This window comes from Mastomys coucha, unplaced genomic scaffold (assembly GCF_008632895.1).
Source record: "Mastomys coucha isolate ucsf_1 unplaced genomic scaffold, UCSF_Mcou_1 pScaffold22, whole genome shotgun sequence".
NCBI lineage: Eukaryota > Metazoa > Chordata > Mammalia > Rodentia > Muridae > Mastomys > Mastomys coucha.
The window spans coordinates 216,114,426-216,124,070 of record NW_022196905.1 but is presented as its reverse complement, the minus strand read 5'-3'; the positions used below and the strand labels follow the sequence as shown (position 1 = coordinate 216,124,070).

The 9,645-nt window shown below is 43.9% G+C and overlaps 1 long non-coding RNA gene across 3 annotated transcripts in view; it reads right to left on the bottom strand.

Moving 5' to 3' along the window:
- Positions 1-9,645, bottom strand: part of LOC116069607 — a 71,362-nt gene that overhangs the window by 56,430 nt on the left and 5,287 nt on the right. The gene's annotated exons all lie outside the window — the stretch shown is intronic.

Below are 9,645 nucleotides of genomic sequence, written 5' to 3'. Positions count from 1 at the left end.
TAATGTTTTATATTTGAATTGTGGTGGCTCAAGGGTCATGTATAGTTTGTGGAAATCTTCCAATTAAACGTCTTGCCTACAGTGATGTTGCCCTGACTCCAGATCAGCCTGGGCCACCGTGGGAAGCCATCTTTGAGGCCCTCCCTCCAATAGGAGAGGCATTGTGGACTCCCAAGGCAGTCACTTGTTGCCCCGACACCCTGTGGTGTATGGCAGGAGGCTCCCAGCCACTTAAACCTGTTCACTTCCAAAGAGTTCGCCATCTTCCAGCCGGTCCCATTGTGTCCTCGCTTATCTGCATTCATTAGTGGTAATATTCTTTTACGTATAATAAATTTTTATACCCCCCCCACAAAAAAAAGCCTCGTTTGCATCTTGGGCCATCACTCAACAATCACTTATATTAATCCCACCAGGCCGGAATGAGACCACTACCATAACCTTGGAGCCAAATTTGAAGCAAGCTTTATTTTTTATTGGGGTGTGCCCAAGAGCTGGCCAGCAACTGCCTCCTAAGTCAGTTAGAGCTAATGCAACCCTGAGCCCCGTCTCTTCAGGTGCTTTTAACAAATAAAATCACTGCAAAGCAAGTTTACAGAAGAAAGACAACAGGGCATTAAGGAAGCACAGAAAATAATCTCACAAAACGTGATTAGAGAAGGCAGGGTGGTTAGGAAGGGTTCTCAAAAACAAGTCAATGTCATTGGTTGGGGCAGATCTTAAAGAAGACTTAAAAACAGAAACTCGGTTTTTACAGTAAATGGAAACTTGTTTTTAATGATACAACACAATGGCTCCTGTCTTCAAAATGGAGACAGGCCTGGTCCTAACCTACAATGATAGTTCAATACATACTCAGCAGATATCTGGGGACCAGCAACCACTCCAGACCAGATTCTGGCATTTTTCTGAATAGTTCTCTAAATTGAAGCATTTAGCCTACATTACAACTCCATTAGATTTAGTCTCAGAGCTTCTCCACATACAACCTGGTTGCAACCTCACTTGTAAACCAGATTGTGACCTTTTATTGTGACACGTAGCCAAGTCTCAGCCAATCGCAGGCAGCTGTGCAAACTCCATTCAAATAGGAGACGAAGTGTAACCAATTGGACTTTTGAATTGCACAGTAAAGGAGGGAAGGTTTATTTGACCCGTGGCTGATGGGGACATAGCAGAGAAAGTATAGCAGCAGCAGTGGCTCAAAGCTTCGAGGCTGTGAAGGGCTGCTCACTTCTGGGAAGATTAAAACTCAGAACAGACAGAACAGAAAGTTGAACCAGGCCGTGGCAACCCACTTCTCCCGCTAATCTCTACCTCCTCCAGGTTCCAAACCTCCAAAAACATTGCCATCAGCCAGAAGTGTTCAAAAGCATGACCCTGTGCAAGAGCACTTTACACTCAAACTATACATTCTGGTCTGGTTCTGTTTTGTTTTATGTTGGTGGTGGGGGCTTCTCACGTATTCCAGGCTGGCCCCAAACTTGCTCAGTAGCCAAAGATAAATTTGAACTGTGTGTGTGTATGTATGTGTATGTTGAATATTGGTTTGCTACATACAGCCTTTATTACATTGAGATATATTCTATTACTAATTTCTTTAGAACTTTTATCAGGAAAGGATATTGAAAAAAAAATTTTTTTAAAGACAGCATCTCGCTGTGTAGCTCTGTCTGTCTTGGAACTCATTAAGTAGACTGGGCCAGCCTCAAACTCACAGAAATCTACCTGTGTCGGTACTGGGATTAAAGGTGTGTACCACCATGCCCAAAGATATTGGACTTTTTCAAATGCTTTTCCTGTGTATATTGAGATTGTTGTGTGAAAAATATATATGTCCTATTCCATTAACTGATTTGCATATAGTGATCTACTCATATGCTGTGATGAAACCAACTAGGTCATGATATATGGTCTTTCTAATGTGCTCCCCTTTTTCAGTACTGTTATTGAAAATGTCTCTGTTCATGAAGAAAACTGGTTCGTTTCCCTTATTTAGTTGTATTTCCAGTTTTTGTATTAGGGTAGTACTAGCTTCATTAGAGGTTTGCTAGTGTCTTCCTTTTCTATTTTGTGGAACAGCTTGGGAAGTTCTGATTGATGTCAGCTCTATTTATTTTATGTATGTGAGTGCATTGTAGCTGTCTTCAGACACACCAGAAGAGAGCATCGGATTCCATTACAGATGGTTGTGGTTACCAGGAATTGAACTCAGGACCTTTGGAAGAGCAATCAATGCTCTTAACCACTGAGCCATCTCTCTAGCCCCTCAGTTTGGGATTTCTTATATTTTTGGTTGTGAGCCTAGCCTTTAACGGCTGAGCCATCTCTCCAGCCCTGTTTGGGATTTCTTAAGCCACCAAGTTCCTAGTAATGTGTGACCAGCAAAGGAAAATTGATACAAGCATGGGCTGGTAAAATGGCTCAGCAGGAAAGGTGCTTGCCACCAAACTTGATGACCTGAGTTTGATTCCCAGAACCCACATGATGGAAGGAGAGAATGAATCAGGCAAGATATCTTCTGAATTTCCTACATGTGCAATGGTGCATAAGGACAGACATACACACACACACACACACACACACACACACACACACACACACACACACACGCACACACACATGCACACGCGCACACATACACACATGCATGCAAACAGAGAAAATATTTTATGGTGTTATCTTACTATTCCCCTCTGTTTTGGCTCTTTTTATTTAAGGAATGCAAAATAAGCAAGAAAGGAAAGACTGCTGTGATTTCAGCTTGAGAAAAGAATCAAAAAGTACCTGTGCTGGTCAAGTTTCTAGCACAGAAGCCGAGCCACCAGAATATTACAAAACAAGGGACTGATTCTAGCAATCAGGCTTTGCATACTTAATGGGACAGCTAAGGAGGTAATGGTCAGACGGTTTGAGGAAGAGTCACAAACTAATCCTCTTTACAAACTGGCACGAGGGGCTCTTACAGCTTGCAGAAAAGTCTAAGGAGTCAATAATACCCAGCTGCCCCTGTAAGCTGGGAAAGAAGGCAAGCTTGGGATGTGGGCTATGGGGTATCCCCTCTGCGCTACTCAGTACTCTGCAGCCGAGGACCTGGCTGAATAGAAAGGAGCTGCTTCTGCTTTTTGGTAATCAGCTGGTCAGTCAGGAAGAAGGAAAGTATACTCTTAGCCACCACTACTTCTTATGGTAGATTATGGCCAGTCCATTCCAATTCTGCATGATTTATTAAACTTCTCAACTGATGTGACTCACAGTGCTTCTCTTTTGTAGAGCTAACTCTTAATTCTATGATTAGCCTTTAACCAAAACCAATCTAGCCAGTTTAGCCAGTTTTCTCCTCCTCTTCCTCCTCCTCTTCTCCTCCTCCTCTTCCTCCTTCCACTCTCTCTCTGTGTCTCTCTCTGTCTCTGTCTCTCTCTGTCTCTGTCTCTCTCTGTGTCTCTCTGTCTCTCTGTCTCTGTGTCTCTCTGTGTCTCTCTGTCTCTCTCTCTCTGTCTCTCTCTCTCTCTCTCTCTCTCTCTCTCTCTCTCTGTCTCTCTCTCTCTCTCTCTCTGGTTTTCTAGAGAGGGTTTCTCTGTGTAAGCCCTAGCTACCCTGGAACTCCCTCTGTAGACCAGGCTGGCCTCAAAGTCAGGAACAATTAGAAGCTCACCTACCATTCTAACCATGGTAACCTGAGAATGATTGTCTTAGTCTCCCTCTGTCTTTATAAATCTCATTCTTACTATAACTCAGAACCATGAATAGAACATAATTCACAGCCCAACCAAGCCTCCAGAGCAGAACGCAGTACACAGCTTATAACAAAGGAATTCCCTGCAAGCATCCTGGGGTTGGCTAGAAACTGAGGACAAGAAATGAGACCTTGAACACCGCCCAGGTCTCGTGGGTGCCTCGTCTCCCATGCTTTCTGCTCCCTTACTCTCTCCCTAGAAACTGACCTATCCCACTGCAGAGGACACTGCTGGCAACTCCCAGTCTCCACCGCAGTAGCTCCTTCAGCTACATTGTGTAGAGAGAAAGACTCCTAGCTCTGTCTCTTGGTGCCTGGTCCAGGAAATCCTGAGAAAAGGACTCAGTGAGCAGACTTTTGGGTTGCACAGGAACATGCTTACTCCTGTTGTTCCATCTGGATGAGAAAGGGGGGAGCAGTTTCAGAAGAAAGTAGAGTGGTGACCAAAGACCCCACTATGTAAGGAAGATAACTGAGTTATCAGTACTTAGAATGTAACAACTATCCTAAAGTTGTCACTGAATGCTTATCTCAGCCTTTCAAGATTGCTGCCTTACCTGTTCCCATTTTACAGAGAAGAAAATAGAGGCTCAAAGACGCATCTTCCCTAAAGCCCTAGACTTATCAGTTACTAATCTTGGCCTGGCACCTGCAGTTTCCAATATTCCCTCCCAGTAGCTCTATTGGTTCTGTTTGCCAGTATGTAGTGAGCTTTTCCAAGAACATTATATTTCATACTTTCAAAGACATTTTGGGGCTGGCTGAGGAGATGGCCTAGTGGGTAAACTATGTGCTGCTCAAACTGAAGAACTGAGTTTCAACTCCAGGAACCCAGACACAGTAGTATTCATTTTTGATACCAGTACCTACACCAAGATATGAGACAGAAATAGGATATGTCCCAGAAGGTCTCAGAACAGCAAGCCTCTTGCATACATCATGTAACAAGAGATCCAAACACGGTGGACAACGTAAACGAGCAACAGACTACCAATAACCATAGAGGACTCCCTGGTCTCATCAGGCTTAGCTTGGGTAAGCAAATTTATGTGAAGATGAGAAATGACCAAGAGCTCTGGGGCAGGCTACATGCCTATGATCACCATTTAAATGTGATCCTGGGAGATGTGGATGAAGCTATGACGATGACAGAGATTGATGAAGAGACATATGAAGAGAAAGATAAACCCAAGAAACAGAGCATCCCCGTGCTTGACAGGGGAGATGGTATTGGAGATGAAGATGGAGTCACCCTTCCATTGAGAATGGGCTGAGACAGGAGAGGGATCCTGTGTAGGAAAGTGGAGTCTCTGCCTCTTGAGATGTGCAGGATACTCACAGAGATGGTCACACGCACTCTGATCCCTCCACCCTCAGAGAAGTTCACTTGCAAGTGCCTTACAAGCTCTCCAGCTAAATGACATGTTCCTTCCCTCCAGCCCTCCAGCTGCTGTGACAAGGAGCCTTGCTCTTTGCAGGAGTTAGTTTTCCATTGTTCCTGCAGTTACTTCCAGGTTGTTTTTCTATAAATTCGATTAGATGTTTCCTTTAGAAAAGAAAAAAGAAAACAAGAGACACTATCTCAAACAAAGTGGAAGGTAGTGATTGGCACCAGATGTTGTCTTCTGACCTCCACATGTGTGCTATGATACGTATGTACCTGATTGGGGGGGGGCGGGCAGGGGGAGGAGAGACACGGAGGGAGGGAGAGAGTGAGAGAGGGGGGAGGGGAGTCAGAGAGAGACAGAAAGAGACAGAAGATTAAAAATAGTTTTGCTTTTAGAACTTAATTATCCACCAGGACTAACACATACTGAGCATGCTCATATAAATCACCATGCCAAGCATAATAAATTGAATTGGGTGTGCCTGACACAGCTCCAGTCTGTTAAAAGCTGATTCGTTGGGTAGATTATACATGTAAAATATAAACAACCATTATGCTAGCCTGTTCCAATCACTAAAACTTTGAGTCACAAACATGTCATGAAGGAGTCAGAAGGTAAAGATGAGGATTTTATCTAATAACTATTCCTTTAATCATTTCTTCACTTGATATTGGGAATCATGTTCGGTGCTTGAAGAAAATAGGAGAGGTTTAAATCCTGGATAAGAAAGAGAGAACCATTATCCTATGTGCACACATGCCCACACACACCCACACATGTACACACCCACACAAACAACACACACAAGCACAAAACCATTAAATTTCCCAATCTTAAAATAATCTGAATATGAAAATTACAATTTCTTCCTAAAGTTGTAGTTCTCTAAATCCTGAATAAAGACTATATATAAACAACGCAATATGTAATAATATAACAACAGCTCCTAATTATAACTATTAAAGATGAAGTATCATTGGAAAGAAACTAGACCACCAAACTTTTGGGGGCATTACATATTCTTGCACAGAAGTCTACTTATTATCAAGGTCAAAATTTGCTCTCGCTCTGCTCTGCTTTACCTCTTCCATAGAAATATGTGCGGCACAGATGTGCCTTTGCCTCATGGCCAACATGGTTGGCTCAGGGTTACTGTAAACTTCAGATCTATATATTGTCACTCATGTGAGCTTTCCAGAGGCACACAGCCCTGATTTCATGACATCTGTCACACTATATCACACTTTTTAAAAATGCAGTGACAGTACAGCTGAAATTCAAATGTAATGAATTTGAATGGGTCAGCAGCGCCCTTCCAGTGACTTTTAACTGATTTTTGAGGCAGACATTTCTATGCAAGGTGACCAACTATGCAAAGCCGAGCCTATCGAGGGAAGGCCTCAGTGTTGATGGCCATTCAATTCAATGAAGCCAGGCTGATGAGAACCAGTCATGAAGATGGCTGAAATAATTGGCGAGCCTTCGCCAGGCACAAATGAGGGCATATTCCAACATCAGAATAGATGGTATTCTCTCTAGGTAAATTGGGAATGGGGACTGCGGTGCCTCAACCAACTTCAGAAGATACTAACAAGTAAAATGCAAATCAATGTTTATTCATGTGTTCAATAAAAATATATAATACAGTGTAGTATAAGGGTGGGCAGAGGTCTGTCCCAAACACCTGATTTCTAGTTCATTCATTCTCAGAATAATAGTTTTAAAGAAGTTGGCCAGCAACGGAAGCAGTGGGGAGTTGGAATATTTTAGATTGAGGATTGTTTATAATACTTTTAGCTTTCCTGTGTGGGGTTGATTCTTTCTATTTAACAAGCTGAGGCCAGCCTCCCCGCTTCTCTGTCATGCTCCAAGCCCAGTGAAGTGGGCTTTGGCTTCTACTGGATCTCATCGGTAGAGGGCAAGAATGGTTAGAACCAAGGGGAAGACAAACTGTTTCCACTCCCCTGGGGGCATGTCCCTGAACAATCAAAGCTCTGTCCAGACGATCTTACACACAGCCTAACACCATATGCTAGTGATGCATTACAGACCTGTCCCAAATGGCTTCTGTGCTCCTTGCTAACATCCTTTGTAAACAGTCCTGGCACTGAACTCTTCTCTAGTCACTTGATTTAATTTAGCATGTTTTTAGCTGGAATTCTGAATACGTTAGTCAGAAATCATGTTTAGGATTGTGTGGCAATTAGTGTTCATTCAAAAGCAATTGTTTGCCGGGTGGTGGTGGCGCATGCCTTTAATCCCAGCACTTGGGAGGCGGAGGCAGGCGGATTTATGAGTTCGAGGACAGCCTGGTCTACTGAGTGAGTTCCAGGACAGCCAGAGCTATACAGAGAAACCCTGTCTCGAAAAAGCAAAACAAAAAAAAAAAGCAAAAAACAAAAAGATGACTCTTGGTTTATGTGCTGCCTTGAAGAGTGGAGAGCAAGCAACTTTGCCACGTTGGCTCAAATTGGTCCTCTATCCTCCAATTGTAGTATGAGTATGTGTGTGTGTGTGTGTGTGTGTGAGAGAGAGAGAGAGAGAGAGAGAGAGAGAGAGAGAGAGAGAGAGAGAATCAGAGACAGAGACACACAGAGACACACACAGAGATACAATTCACTCTGATTTTCAAGTTTAATATTTTAGCTCACATATTACAAGGCTGATTGTGTAGCCCCATAAATTTTAGGACACTGGACATTGGTCAACTACAGCAGGATGCACAGGGCACAGAAACAGTTGATCTCATGGCCAAGAAGCAAAAGATAAATGAAGGGCGCCCAAAGACCTAAGGATCTACCTCCACTTCCTACCATCCTAGAGACCAAGCCTTTCAACACTCAGGCTTTTGGGGGACATTCATCACTCAAACTATTCCAGCTTGCACATAGGGCCAAACCTTCAATCCTCAGCCAACTAATGGCATCCCCTGCTTACTTTCCATCCTGAAGTTGCCTTTTGTATCAGGCTATCTTTCACATTTGTATCTACTGTCCCTCTGGATACTCTGGGCCCGGAAATGTTGCTACTTGTTTGTTTCTGTGTCTTCCCTCTTCAGTAGCAGCTACAATGACAGGAAATGGCCATTGAAGCAGTGCAGGCACAGGAGCACTGCCTTCACTAATGCTTTTCTCTAGCACCATTTGGGGGAAGTCCACACCTGTGCCCCTCACTTCCAAGTCTCTAAATTCTTTCCTGTAGGGCTGAGGAGATGGCAGATAAGAGTGCCGGCTGCTCTCCAGACGACCTGGGTTTAGCTCCTGGTAACTGCACAGCAGCTCACCACCATTCATAACTCTAGTTCCAGAGAATCTGATGTCCCCTTCTGTCCTCCATGGGCAGCAGGCCCACACGTGATGCATGTACATTCATGCAGACAAACACACCCACACACAGAAGAAATAAAATAAATTCTTTCCTCCATGTTATGTGAAGGAAATTTCAGTTCTTGACCACTCTCAGTGCAGAGCACCCTCTTCAGTCAGCATGGCTTGCCAGAGTGAGGGAAGAGGTGCTGGGAGGCGCTCTCAGCAATTTTTCACCCTGCTGTGACTGTGAAGCCTGACCGAACTCACTTCACCAAAGAAAGGCTTATTTTGGTTCATGGTTTCTGAGGGTTTTCAACAATCAGGGCACAGAAGGCTTGGAAGAGCAGCTTAGTTCACGGCATCAGAAGTGTGTGATGGGGATACCACAGGGCAGGGAAGGAAGCAGCAGCAGGTATAACCCTCAACGGTCCTCCTCTATGACCTGCCTCTATCAGAGAGGCTCCGCAGGTCCCTAACAAATAGCACTACCAGCTAGTGAACAACCAAAGCAGGGGATTCTGATTCAAACCAGGACAGAGTGTCACACCAGCAATCAACCAGTTCAGCCTGAAAATAACACCTGTCATTCTCAGATGTCGTGGTCTGAACCACACAGCACAATCCCTTCTGCAGAGGACGAATCAAAGTGCAATCTCTTGAGGAAAGAACAGGATATTTGGGGACACAGCACCTGTGGTGGTTTAAATAAAAATGGTCCCATAGGCTCTCGGGGAGTGGCACTACTGGGATGTGTGTGGCCTTATTGGAAGAGGTGTGTCACTAGAGGGTGGGCTTTAAGGTCTCAGAAACTCAAACTAGTTCTTTTCTGCTGCCTACCATCCAGATGTAGAATTCTCAGCTCCTTCTCCAATGCCACATCTGTCTGTATGCCGCCTTGCTTTCCACCATGATGATAATGGGCTAAACCTCTGAAACTGTAAGCCAGCCCCAGTGAAACGTTTTCTTTTATAAGAGGAAAACGTGTGTCCACATCAGCACAAAACCCTCCAGCTAATCCTCTGTGAAAGCCAAAGTTACGTTCTAAGTTTTAATTACTGGGATCCATAAACAAACAAACAAACAAACAAAAATCCACTAACTTGTAAGTATTGTGCGCAAGGACAGATACTTCTGAAATCCTGAAGGCTAGTGGGTTTTTATGTTTGGTTGGTTGGTTTGGTTTTTTGTTTTTACTGTCTCTCTGGGAGTTTCA